The sequence below is a fragment of the Crocodylus siamensis genome, chromosome 5, assembly GCF_052110815.1.
Source record: "Crocodylus siamensis isolate JL-2025a chromosome 5, ASM5211081v1, whole genome shotgun sequence".
NCBI classification, from domain to species: Eukaryota; Metazoa; Chordata; order Crocodylia; family Crocodylidae; genus Crocodylus; species Crocodylus siamensis.
Window position 1 is genome coordinate 73,052,995 of NC_143399.1, and position 14,587 is coordinate 73,067,581.

Genomic DNA, 14,587 nt, shown 5'->3' on the forward strand with positions numbered 1-14,587 from the left:
GAGAATAGGATGGCTTTACTTTCAAGTATGGGCTTAAAGGCAGGCTTGGATAATCCTAGACCAATTGGAGGATTGGGCCAAAATAACTCTCATGAGATTCAGTAAGGACAAATGCAAAGTCCTGCACTTAGGACAGAACAATCCCATGCAGGCTGGGGGCTGACTGGCTAGACAGCAGCTCTGCAGAAAAGGACCTAAGGGTGACAGTGGGCAATAAGCTATATGAGCCAACAATGTGCCCTTGTTACCAAGAAGGCTAATGGCATACTGGGCTGCGTTGGTAGGAGTGTTGCCAGCAGGTTAAAGGAAGTGATTATTCCCCTCTGTTCAGCACTGGCAAGGCCACATCAGGAGTACTGTGTTCAGTTTTGGGCCTCCCACTACAGAAAGGATGTGAACAAATTGGAGAGTCCAGCAGAGGGCAATGAAAATGGTTAGGGGGCTGGGGCACATGACTTATGAGGAGAGGCTGAGGGAACTGGGCCTTGTTAATCTAGAAAAGAGAAGACTGAGAGGGGATTTAATAGCAGCCTTCAACTACCTGAAGTGGGGTTACAAAGAGGATGGAGCTAGACTGTTCTCAGTGGTGACAGATGACAGAACAAGGAGCAACAGTTTCAAGTGGCAGCAAAAGAAGTTTAGGTTACATATTAGGAAGAAATTTCTTACTAGGAGTATAGTAAAACACTGGAACAGTTTACCCAGAGAGGTTGTGGAATCTCCATCATTGGAGGTTTTTAAGACCTGGCTAGACAAAGCTTTGGCTGGGATGATCTAGTTGGGGGCAGTCCTGCTTTGAGCAGGGGATTTCATAGTTTCATAGTTTCTAGGGTCAGAAGGGACCTGAGTAGATCATTGAGTCCGACCCCCTGCCATGGCAGGAAAGAGTACTGGGGTCAAACGACCCCAGCAAGGTGTACATCTAGCCAGCAAGGTGTACATCTAGAGTTAGACTAGATGATCTCCTGAGGTTTCTTCAAACCCTAACTTTCTATGATTCTATGCCCTGAACTAGGATCAGTCTCCCTCTACAAGCTCTCCACTAATGAATGATGCCCTGTTCTATGCCTTGCCTGAATGCTCTGAGCCCACTGTCATCATGATCCAAAGCTATGCAGGGGACCTGGACTCCTGAAGGACTACAGCTTTGCCAGTCAACTGTGCCAGTAGCCCTGTGGTGACAGTGTAAACATAAAAACTGCCACTGTTCAGTTTTGCAAGGTGTTGCAAAGCCACAAGCATGCTAAAAAGACACTAACTAGACAAAGCTAAGCAAAGCAGCTACATAAATTTTGTCAAAGCAGAAATTTTATTAAGATCAGTGAGAAGATGTTAGTAGTACGGGGGCACACTTCTTGTCAAACTTTAAGCCCCGGCCCCTGACAGGTGCCCTGTCCCATGGCCACCATATTGGCTGCTATCTTGGAACCAGAATTTCCACCCCTAACCCCTGACCTTTGCCACTGGAACTTCTGCCCTCCTCCCCACTCCCCTTTGCCTCAGAAATACTCCTTTTGGGAGAAGTTTGCACCTTTCTTACCCAAAATCCTATCCAATCATGTGGTCCATGACATCAGAAGTCTCACTCCCTGGCCACTATTTTGGGCACCATTTGGTCCCAGAACCCCTTGTCTCCCCATCACATAGTCCATGACATCAGAAAGCCTGCCCCTTGACTGGGAAACACCACCCTTCATGCACCACCCTTCATGCTGCGTGGTCTGCTCTGGGGCCCCAGAAGTTCTGCCCCTCTTAGGCCATGAGGCACAGGCAACACCTATCAGGTAGTGTGGGGTTGTGACCCCTCTAACAACTTGTTTCACCACCCTCAACCAATCAATGGAGGTTTCAGGGGTATCAGACCCCCTCAAGAATGGCACTGAACCAATCAGAGCAAGTATGGGGGTGGGACCTGGACTGGAAACCCCTGATCTGCCTCTTCCAAATCCTGTTGGGAAACCCTTCAAAGCAGGCCATGTGGTTTCGGAGACCACACAAATGCAGACAGAAGCAAATATGGATTCTTATAGTACACAAAAAAGGTCCCTTGTTCCTGCTTTACCACCAAGGCTTGCCAGATGCCTAGAGCAGGGGGTCGGACGTGATAATCTAATAGGTCCCTTCCGACCCTATAAATCTATGAAATCTGTGAGAGAAAAGGGGTGCCTTGTACTGGACCCCGAGGAGGAAGAAGATGTCTGTGAGGGAACCAAGGCACTGGTGAGTGGCTTGAACCATGGATGTTGGGCCCTTAGGGGAGTTGGTAGTAGAGGTTGGGGGGGACCCTGATGGGGCAGAAATTAGCTATGAACTCATTAAATAGCAGCTAACTAGAGTTTTTCCTTTGAAATCCCTCTGCAGCTTGATGAAGAATTTCTAATGACTCCAGAAAGACAGCACATCAGCCTTCACAGTATCGGAATTTCAGTATTGGAAAAGAAAAGCTGTTTTTGTGATGAATGGAGGCCCAGTGATCCAAGAGAAGCTAATGATTCTTTGGCTTTTAGAAGACAATTAGGAATAGCATAACAGGTCCTGTTTCATGTCAAAAACATAAAAGCTTCATGAAAGCTCTTATGCATGTTTGTTGTTATGGCATACTGAAATATTGCTTGAGAATGACTTTCAGATGACTGCATGGGCTGTCTTCTAGCTGCACCAGGCAAGAAGGCCATGAGTGTGTGAACTGGTCAGATGAGGATAGAAACTGGACAATTTGGGAACTTGGTACTAAGCTATATATGGAAAGTGTTTTAAATGTTCTTATTGTGATTGGATATGCTCTGAATTATCTGCACTTCACTGAGAGGAATTTAGCTCAGGGCGTAGTGATTCTAAATGCTGTTCATTGTGCTGAAGATGCAAATGCTGCTCTATATGGAGTGATCTATGAAGAGCCTCTGGTACCCTACACTGAATGCTTACTTGGGACAAGAAATTATAAATTCCTGCTCTGGAGAAAAGTTTAGCCAGGATATAGTATAAAACTAGCAAAAGCAGTAACTTTTGTGCAGATTTTGATGGAAATAAAGATTGCTTTAAAATGAATTCTCTCCAGTGTCATGTGCTGTTGCTTCAGTCTCTTAGGGAGGCAGCCATGGGTGAATAATCTAGGAGGATATGAATGGGTGTGGGGATCTGTTGACCTAAAAACATAATAAAAGGTTAGCTGGGTCATTGTACTGTACCATTCCTGCACGATGAGGGTGAACAGGGTCTCTTGAAAAGGAGATGTTGGGACATATCTGAGGAAGACTGGAAATCTATGGAAAATTTTGATGGGCATCCATCCTCAGACTTAACCAGACTTATTGACCAGACTTATTGACTACAACAGGGTGGTTTATTTCCACCTAAGAACCTTACCACGAACCTGGAAGGGTGGTACCACACCAAAACTGAACAGATTTGATTCTATCATAAATGTTCTACATGGACCAACTACAGACCAAAATGCAAAAACCAGTGCCAGTCAGGATTCTGTGTCCCATCGCTGTACAAATCGGAGAGAGAGGCCTCATAAATACACAAAACAGAATCAAAGGCCCAGGCACCACAACGAATCAAACTTGAAGCTAAAAAAACACCCCCCCCCCCGCAAAAAAAAATCCACCAGGGTATAAACGCTGTAGTTTCGGTCAGAAAAAAACCCTTTCTCTGGGTACTAATCTGCTTCCATACAGGACCCTGGTATGTATTCATTATTGATATGTATATAGAGGTTTATGCAAATAGACACTTTTATGTGTGTATAGACACTTTTTCTGTTTGATTGCACTATCTTTTACTTACTATTTCTTTTGGTCTTTATTATAGTTGGTCTATTTATTAGGAAAACAGCAAACTACTACTTTCCCATTTGACACCTTCCTCCTGATGGTAAATCTGCTTCAGAACAGAGCCAGATATCATTATTTCAACTCTAATGTATATACACACACTTTCTTGTTTAAGCACACTATCTTACTTACTGTATTTTTGGTCTCTATTATAGAGAACCTATCTAGTCAGAAAACAGCAAGTGTGACAAGAAATTTTACCACAGAAGGGTAAAAAATAATTTTAAAATGGAGAGGTCATCTGTGACCATGTCAACCTAAGTACATTAAGTCATAATACTGGCTGTAACCATTTGTCCCCAAACAGAAACCCTTCTTCCAAAATGGAAAATCAGAATAAATGTGTGCTTCCATGTCTTTACTCTGTTGTGTAAGGTACATTTTCGGAAATCAAGCTTTTGAAAGTGTGTGTGTGTGTGTGTGTGTGTGTGTGTGTGTGTGTGTGTGTGTGTGTGTGTGTGTGTGTGTGTGTGTGTGTGTTATTCATTTTCTGAAATCAAGCTTTTGAAACTCTGGGTGAGTTTTGAGTATGTGCTCTTCCATGTCTGTTAACAACCAGTTTGGGGTGTGTGGATGTGGGTTTAATTCTGCTTAGGGCTTTTTAAGGCATGGGGTCTCTTTCAGCCTTGTAGCATTTATATCAAGTTAAGCTTTCATTTTGTGGAAATTGAATTCTTGATGCTAAGATGTAAATTTTATATTTCCTAAGTGATCTCATGCAATGCCTCCAGAGAAGGAAGTGGCACTTCAGGGAATCAGTTCCTAGAAACACCAGAGAGGTGGGCATCAGACTGAAGACCTTTCACAAGACTAACATAAAAACATAGAAATCCTTGGTATGAGGATCAGAATGCCTAAGGATCAGAAGCCCAAAAAAGAAAGAGCAGAAGGACATGATTAAGAAAAAGGAAACGTTGCATGGTTCCTCAGAGGAAAACACACCACCGAACCCTGGCAGAACCATGTGTAAAAACACAAGGATTTGCAGTTCCAAAGTTTGTGCTTGCTTTTGGGCCTGTGAGTAAGAAACCAAGGACTGGTTGCACACACACAACCATAGTACCTTCCTTACTAACACACACCTATGGTAGATTCAAGTGCCTGAAAACAAATTAAAACCAAGGTAAAACAAGGTTTATTAATCAGATAATGAAATGCAACATGTACAGAAGTCTTCAGCATTGTCTTGACATATGGAAAACCAGGTTATGCAAGAAACCTTCTCTGAACAGATGCGCTCCATGACCTCCATAGGTTTGTATTCCTTTTCAGTGATCTCCATAGGTTCATACCCTGCTCCATAAGCATGGGCTCCATGGGTGCAGATAACACTGATACAACAGTTTTCAGTCTTGTCTTAAACTCCTCTCTTTTGGACACAAACGAAACCAGTTCGCACAAGAGACCTTTAGTCTCACAGGTCTACCAATGTGTAGGTTTTGAAAACTCTCTACAAAGGCATCATCTACCTGCAAAGAGATTGTACACAGTTACAATAGAAAGCCACTCCCCAAAAATCCAGATTACCTCAGCAGAGTACCTCAGCAGAGTCTCTAGGGTCCCACTGGTCCAACACTCGCACACTTTCCACCGCTGGCTCTGATGCAGGCTGTTGGGGTTCTGCCATAGTCCCTGGGCCTGTTTTGGGAGTCCGAGATTCTGTCTCAGCCATAGAAATCTCATCCATAGTGCTGCTGAGAGATGCTGGACCAGTGTCTGGGGCTTTCATAGTGTAAGAATCCATATTTGCTTCTGTCTGCATTAGCGTCATCTCAGAAAATACATGATCTGCTTTGGAGGGTTTCTCAACAGCATGTGGAAAAGAGGCACATCAGGGGCTTCCAGTTTAGGTCCCACCCCTATACTTGCTCTAATTGGTTTGGCACCATTCTCAGGGAGATCTGATGCCCCTGAAACCCCTGCTGCTTGGTCAAGGGTGGCAGAGCAAGTTGTTAGGTCACAACCCCTCATTGCCTGATAGGCTGTGTCTGTACCTTGTGGCCTAGCGGGGCAGAAATTCTGGGGTCCCAGGGTAGGCCATGTAGCATGAGGAGTGGTGTTTCCCAGTCAAGGGGCCATGTGATGGAGCATGGGGTTCTGGGACCAACATGGAAGCCAACAAGACCATGAGGTGGTGGGTTTTGGGATAGGGTGTGTGGACCTTCTGATGTCACAGGCCATGTGGTGGGGGTGGGAGATTCTGGGATCAATGTGGCAGACAACATGGCAGCAATGTGGCAGTGAGGGGGTGGGATTTCTGATGTCACAGACCATGTGATGTGGGCACAAGATTCTGAGACCAACATGGCACCCAAAATGGCAGCCAGGGGTGGGACTTCTGGTTAGGAGTCTGTAAACCCTTCCCAAATGGAGTACTTTCAGAGCAAGGGGGTGGAAATTCTGGTGGCAACAGTCAGGGGTTAGAGGCAGGACTTCGGTTCCAAGGTGGCAGCCATAGGGTGCGGCACCTATCAGGAGGTGGGGCTTAAAGTTTGACAAGCAGCATACCCCTTATACCAGGGTTTCTCAACTGGTGAGATGTGAAGGTCCTCTAGGCGGGACTCGGGTCACAGCAGTGAAACCAGAAGTGCCATGGAAGGACTTCTGGTTTCACTTTTGCATGCTTTGATTGGCTGCAGGGGAACCTCCCCCCCACACTCTTCAACTGGCCTCTGGGGAACCCCTCTTCTCCCTCCCCACTCATAGATCAGTGGGACCAAGATTTTTTGACCTTACATAGGTGGGACATAAAGTGCAAAAGTTTAAGAACCGCTGCCCTATACTACTGATGTGCAAAGAAAATGAAGGTATGTTAAGAAAAGTACGTCAGTCTGGGTGTGTTTATGCATATAACATTTAATAAAATGCCTAATAGTAAAAACTCAGTTATGCAAATAACCTATAAACAGGCAGTAGCAGCAGCAGCAGTCATGATAAGAATAATAAATATGCAAGAAACAAAAGGCATAAGAACAGTTAGGAAAGTATTAGACTATGCCTCTGAATGGAACATGTCAGCAAAACCCTAGATTACCTGATTAAGAGAAAAAAAACCAAGACTCACTAGCAATGTAACTAGTGTGTTTCTAGGCATGGAAGTGTGTGCTATCTGCTAAAAAAGCCTACATTAGTGAAGACTCCTGTCTCTCAAGCATTCTTTCGCTTAACAACCTACTGGTTCCCCAATCCAAGGTTTTGGGGTAACAACAGAGGTGACTACCATCCCAGGACATCAAAGATTACAGCATTCCTGGGCTCCGGACCTGTCCTCACTTGACACGCACAGAGGATCACGTGGGACTGCCACTGGACATATCAACAGTGCCTTGTTGGGAGGTGGGCATGCAGGGCAGCATGGCGCTATGGTTTTTGTCTATGCCTCCTCTTCTTTTGAGACGTCACCCACTCAGGCACCCCTCTCTTTATGTTCAGATGGGCCTAAATAAAAAACTGTTATTGCATGCTTCTGTACATTGTTGCCCTGAAAACTGTCCCAAGGGCTGAAACATGATCATGCAAGCAGCTCTGCCAAGGCTCCTTGATACTAGCATGTACAGTACAACCTGCAGTAACTGATATCTGTGAACCATGGTGGAGGTGGCCCCCCAAAACCCACCAATGCATGCCAGTGCATGTGGGATATCCACAGAGGGAATAGGAGGGGAGGGCTGAAAGCTGCCATCACTAGGCAGGGAGATCTAGGGGTGGGGCAGAGGGAGAGCTGAGCACTGCTGTTGCTAGGCAGGGAAGTCTGGGAATTGTTACTCAGATAACAGGTAACCTTGAAGGTAGGCTACTGATAAAAGAGGCAGAAACAGGCCTACAGCCCAACCTTATATTTGCTTACACCTTAAAATATGACAGCAAGGCTGGCAACAATCCCCACCTTCATAATGTTCTTTCTTAGCCTCAAGATACATTATCACCAAAGCCAGGTCACTGTCAACACCCTGCTGTGAGTTGGTTGTTGAGTGATAACACTCCAAATCTAATCAGGCACAAGGCAGGCCAGCTCCTAGACTTTGGGTAATAAAGCTTTGTGAATGTGTACTTCCTGGCTGACTGCATGTACTGTTAAAATGTATTTTCCATACATACTCAGATAATAGACTTACAGACATTATACATATTATTTGAATTACTACAATTATGACTATTGGCTGTAATAACATATTGTATACACTAGTGGCAGCTGGAGACTAACCTAACAACCTTTTTCACTAACTGTGATAGCTAATGTCTTTAGTAGCAGTTGGGCTTGTATCAGTCTTTTCTTGTTACGTTTTACAATTAGTTATAGGTGATTTGAGGTATGTTTCCAGGATCTTATTTTTTGCCTTATATTGGAGAAATCCATAATTTGTTGCAAGAGTTCATTGGGTGGTGCTACATAGATAAGAGATAAGTAGAAATCAAAAGTTGGTTGAAATTCTCAATTTTCCTTCATGATTCTTTGAAACTTTGAATGGAATTCCTCTTACTCAAATCTTGCCAGCCACTGTTCTGTTTAGGCAAGATGTTTTAGCTTGCACTGGACATGCCTCTCTGTTTAAGCTCATGTAACCTAGGAGGGAATGAAAACACACCTTCCCTTCCCCTAGATAATAGATTTCTTGTTTACTTACCCATTTCCCCCTTGAAGTACACTCCTTTTGGCTTTCCCTGCAATTTTCATTTATATATTGCCACTGACCAGATTGACACTCTCTTCCTCCAGGGTTTCAGTGGCACAATGGTAGATCTACTGGAGCCCCTGTATTATTTATTTTTTCATAGCCATCTGGGTTGATATTCAGGCTCTATAATTACTTCATTTACTTTGTAGCAGAGCACTAGGGTGCTCTAGTGGCACCAGTAATGAGGATGGCTGCCAATCAATAGGACAGCACAGGTGAGGGTTGCTAGGGCAATTAATGTGGGTCAGCTGGCTAGAAGTGGGCTGGGCCGGGCCTTTATAAACAGCCCAGGCTGGAGCCTAGCCAGCAGTTTCCTTCTGGTAGCTGCAGGAGCAAGAGCTCTGTGGCTGTGCTGAGTTGGTGGTTCTGGCCTGACTGCAATGATGCTAGGGATGAGAACACCCTGAAGAGAGGTCAGGTTGGGAGCCCTAAAGGGGCTTGGAGTTTGCATTATGAGTGGGGAGGCTCTGTGCTGTTTATGTTGTAGCCAGGTGGCTCCAGTTTCAGTTATAATTAACTGGAGAACTGGGTGAGGCTATAGGGGTGTGAGGAGGCCTCATGGGGGCTCCCCAATAGCTTAGAGGGTCTTGGTGCCCAGCAGGGGCACAGTGCCAGTGGGGCACAGCTGTTTGTGCCAGAGTGGTGCAGTGTGTGGGGTTTTGGACCCCAGCCCGTAAGGGCAGTATTCTTGCCCAGTGGGGCAAACAACCCAGAAAAGGGTCAAGGGGGCCAGGCATGGCTGCGGCCACCTGAGCCCCAAGCGTGGGGAAACACACGGTGTGAGGAGCGCAGTATAAGCCCTAGAGTGGGTGAGGCCCCAGTGTGGGCAGCAAGCGCGTGGAGTGCGGTACATGCCCCAGGGTGAGTGCAGCAGAAAGGTGCCCGAGAGGGGCAAGCGGTGCGGTGAGTGCGGCAGAAAGGCGCCCGAGAGGCAAGGGACCCAAACTATGCCCAGGGAACAACTGCGAGGCTTGGGGTGTGCCTCCAAACCTCCCTTTAGCATACCCCATTTGCCCATAAGGCTGGGGTGTTGGTGGGCACCCTATGTGTAATGGAGGTAATATCAGCGAGCGGTTAAGGTGGAAATGGGCAGCCTCCCATAACTGAACTAGAACAAAGACATGGCGGCCGAGTAGAGGGTGCTGGACCACCTTAACTAGACACAGCAGGGGGCGCTAGTGGGATCACAGCTGCCCCTGCGCCCCACTCTGTGACATACTTCTACACCAGTAGACACTACTGGATATAGTGCCACATCTTTCCTTCTTCTGGTGTTGTTATAGTCACAACACATTGATTTAGGTCGTAACAGTTTTCAAATACCTTCCACCAATCTTGGTGGTTTCTTGCGAATTTAGAAAGAGAATTATTAGCACAGTGATTTAAAACCAGTGGTACTTGTCCAAATCCAATGGACAACACTATTTCCTTGATTACCTCCTGAAGAGACTTTTGTGCTTGCATGTAAGCTAGAGCCTAGCCTGTTTGACTGTTAAGTTATTTAAAATCTATTATTTCCTTTTTTATTTGGTTAAAACTCATGGTAATAGATGTAATGACTGATGTAGTTCCTCATGATTTAGTTTGCCTGAATTTTCCCTAATCTTCTCATTTCATTTCCCATTCCTGCAGCTTTGTTACCTAAAACTCTATGGATATTGAAGTTTTAGGGTTCCTGGCCCATTCCTGCTCCTCCTATGTCTGTGGCTAAGAGATCTCGTCTTTCTCTTTTTTTTTTTTTTTTTTTCCCCACGTTTACCACCCCTTCTGAGCACCTTTTTTTCCACTGATTAAACAATTTACTCAGGATGGACAGAACTGCTAGACTTCTTATAAATCTGAATAACATTTAAACCATTTAATGGTAAAACCCATGTTATTGCCTTCAGTATTGCATTTTTAATTGTTGTAGTTTTACCATCAATTTTAACTTGCAGTGGATTTTCAGGGATTATTGCACTGCAAGGTGCAGGATTTGGTGTTGTAGGTATTTGGATGGTTGTTTTGGAATATTGCGGAGTGACTTGTATTTGGGAAACTAGCTCCCCAAATTTTTATGCAATCAGCCATGACCCTGCAAGTATTATTAAGGGGTGTGTGTGTACAATTGTACTAGAGAGAGTATGGAAGGGTACATCTAACCAAAAATAAAACGGTTGGTGTGACTTAAACCACTGGGCACCCTCCATGGGAAAAGGATTGACTATAATAATCATTGTCATTTATTGACATCTATGTGTATGCATCTCTTTTTGCCCACCATAATTTGGACCTTTTATGGTAGGCAAAAAGATGCATACACAGTGTTTTATAGAGATTTTTTTCTAAGTGTTTATAGAGATTTAAACAAGATTTAAATGATCTCCGGTGTTTACAGAGATTTTTCCAAGTCATACTTACTATATGTCCTTATTTTCCTCCTGAGTAGGTCCAAACTGTACCTAATCTTATTCCATTAGGACCAATTTATGCATATTTGGTTTGTACATCCTGATTTTTGTTGTTGTTTCACTCCTTCCTGCTACAGGTCCATCTTTGGGTCTATGTTTTGTTATACTGGGGTGGCTTGTGTCCCATGTTTTCTGTGAAGCGATCATCCATGTAACCATGACAGGAAGCACTATTAGCTTTATTTCATTTTTTGTGTCTGTAAAGAAACACAAAACACTCCTCACTTATTCTCTCCCCTCCATACTTGCCGTTGTGATGAATGAAGCCATTTGAGTACAGAACTTTTTTTCTTTTTTTCTTTTTTCCAATCGGCACCTGATAGTAGACAAGGCAAAGCCCACAGTGTATTTCATATGGACTTTCCCATGAACTGGCTAATACATGTTCTTTTTCTTTGTGGTACTTTACCATTACTCTGTCCCCAGTTTGCCACTCACAGGGATATAGGATGTATCCGAACTGTTTGCCCATTTTTTTAATGTTTAGCCCTATTTGGTTAGCAATTTCATTTATTGGGAGAAATCAAGAAATTGCTAACCAAATTCTCCTCGGAAAAATCAGGCCTCTGGCATTCAAATGTCTCTTCCGGTCATTGTCATGTGGGGACTTTACTTCAAGTGACATTGTGGCTGCTCTTATGGCCATCGAGATGAGAGAGAGCTTACCAGTAACATTTACTGTTTTTCTTGGGGCTTCTTTGATGGTTCAATTAATTCTTTTTTTAATGGTTCAATTAATTCTGAACTTTGGGGATGATAAGTGATAATGCAGATTTTGTTTAATTCCATATACCTGGCAAACTATGCTAATAATAAAAGTTTATAAAACTACTCTGTCTGAATCTATTTCTTTGGGTACACCCCACCTGGAAAACACTTATTCCACCAATACCTTGACAATAACCACGTGTGTGTGTGTGTGTATATATGTGTGTGTATATTTTTTTTTTTTTTTTTTTTTTTTTTTTTTTTTTTACTGGAACTGCCTCTATCCATTTAGTGGAAGAATCTACAATAACCCTTATGAATTTGCCTCCATGAGCTGTTTGAAGTAGAGGTCTGTAACAGACAAAGACCCCACGAATGGTTGTAATGCCCCCTGGTGGTCATCCTGCTCCTATTGTGCTTCTGGTCCTTTTAGGTTCTCTCCCCTTCTCGCTGCCTGCAACACCTTGATGTGAATCAGTACTTAGAACGAGACATTGCCTTTGGGATCCCTGAGTGAGATCTCATAAACTCCTGAGCTTTGGTCTTCTTACTCAGAACAGTAAGTGATTTATAATGTGGCTCCAACTGCTCCTTGCACCACACCCATGCTTTATAGATGTCACTACAAAATTACTCCCTTTGTCGGGCCTTTCAACCTCTGCCCCTCTTTGGCTGCAAGCCTTCAGCCCTGGCCCACTGAATTGGGTCAGGCTTTCTCAGCCTCAGCCCTTAGTCATACATGTCCCTGGGCCTCTGGCCCCTGTATCTCTTAACCTGGGCCTCTAGCCTTGGTCCTTGCCCCTCTCAGGCTGCTGGGCCCCTGACCCTGGTCTCTGCCTCTCTTGGGCTGCTTGGTCTTCTGAACCTGTCTTTGTCCTGCTCTAGGCAAAGAGCCCATTCTGGCTCTGCCAGCCTGGGCCCCTGGCCCTGTCAGTCCTGGGCAATGGGCCTGCTTTTTTGCTAAAAGCCCACTGAGGTGGGCTCAGGACACCTGCATGCCCTCGGACACTATTGGGACCTATGCCAACTCCTGATAGTCCCAAACTCAAACCACCAGTTATAAAACAACTGAAGATCTGGCTCCTGCCTTAACACAACACATCCTGCCTCTGGGTGGGGAAAAAAAAGGTACATTGTCTCTTTAACTTGTTCCACCCCAGGTTGGGCAGTCCCCAGCCAGCAGTAGAACTGGCCAATCTATTAGTGCAAATGAAGCCTGTCCAGGCAACTTACCTCTGGGCTTTGCACTGCCCAGCTGTGAAAGTCCAATCCCCTGTTGGGGTTCCTCAGCTCTGCCTCCCTTGCCCTCTTCAGGCAGAGCTCTGTTCTTCCACAGGACTTCCTCCCACAGCTGTGCATCCCTCTGCTTTAGGGTTGTCAATTGTAGCCATGTTGGTCTAAGGACATAAGCAGACAAGGTTATTTGAGTAGATGTGATCTCTTTTATTAGACCAACTAGTAAAAGAGATCACATCTACCCAAAGAGCCTTGCCTTCCTCTGCTTTGGCAATTCTTTTGCAGCCTCCCTGGCTTCCCAGAAAGCCCTTATCTCTGCCTCCCCTCTGTTTATATCCTCACTGATCAAAGTCTCTTCTAAGGTATTTTTCTCCACCAAAAAAGGATTGCTGGGGGGCCTGTGGAGTGGGTAGAAAGCATCTGTGTGGTTCCCCCTTGTATAGCAGGCCATATGCTAAAAGAGAGGGTACTCTCGGGGTTTCTACTTGTAGGTGTTTATCTACTAGAATGATTGTGGTAAGCCCTGTAATATAGCTAAATATTCACTGTCTAATAAAATGTTAAGATTTGTTTCTCACCAGGGCTGGCCCACAATTTTTTGGGGCCCCCTGCAAGATATAGTTTTTGGGCTCCCTGATGTGAAGATGATGGTGGCAGTGGGGGTGGTGATGAACGGCTGAAGAAGGCAGTGGTGTGGCAGCGGGACAGGGGGTGGTGAGCAGCCAAAGAAGCTGGCAGCAGTGTTTGGGGGCGGGGGTGCGGCATGAGTGTCCAAAGAAGTTGGCGGCAGCATTGGTGGCAGCTGCGCACCCTCCCTTGCTATGGCACTGATTTGGCATATACATGGCTGCAAGGGGCTCATTGGCTGCGGGGCCCCCTGTGGCCACAGGTTCTGCAAGATAGGCTGGGCTGGCCCTGCTTCTCACATGAATCAAATTTTAAGCTCAGCCCCTGCCAGCACCCTGGATGCATAAGCAATAGATTTGTTTCCCTCCCCCCCCCCCCCCCCCCCCCCCCACCCCCCCCCCCCCCCCCCCCCCCAACTTGCTTAGCATTGTTCCCAAGCCTTTGTTTGTGGCTCCCAATTCTAAAATAAAAAAAAGGTATTCAAATCTGGGTGTGCTAGTATTGGCACCTGCATTAAGACTTGTCTAAGTGTGCTCACTGCTTGTGTATGCTGTAATGTCCATTTCCAGGGTACTTCCTTTTTTAACAAATCATACAGAGGACCAGTGATGGTGGCATAATTATTAATAAGTCCTGGCAAAAACCAGATAGCTCCCAAAAGGATCAATGGGTTGTGACATCTGTAGACAAGGGCAGCTGGCAAATTTAACTGTACATGCTGTTGATTTGGTGACCTGTCTTGCCCTCTAACAGTTAGTCCTAAAAAGGACACCAATTTCTGAACCAGCTGGGCCTTTTTGCAATTTGCTTTAAGGCCAACTGTCAATAATGTTTGCAGCTTTTCTTTAAGGGCCACTACATGGCTCTCACGGTCTGGTGTACTAATTGGAAAATCATTTACATGAGCAGGGTCTTGATTGTGGCCATGTCAGTCTACAGGCATAGGCAGGAAAGGTTCTTTGGGTAGATGAGACATCTTTTATTATACTAACTGAGTAGCTGGAACCAAGTTCTTTGCAAGCTTTCAGGCATAAGCACTCTGTCAGGCATA

At 45.0% G+C, this 14,587-nt stretch overlaps 1 long non-coding RNA gene across 1 annotated transcript; it reads right to left on the minus strand.

Annotated features, from left to right (window-relative positions):
- Nucleotides 1-4,981: 4,981 nt before the first annotated feature.
- On the minus strand, nt 4,982-13,835 carry LOC149864268 (uncharacterized). The gene is made up of 3 exons (XR_016442582.1): nt 12,907-13,835; nt 10,916-11,162; nt 4,982-5,308 (listed from the first exon to the last, which is right to left on the minus strand). It is a non-coding gene; the product is annotated as an uncharacterized LOC149864268 (long non-coding RNA).
- Nucleotides 13,836-14,587: the final 752 nt, after the last annotated feature.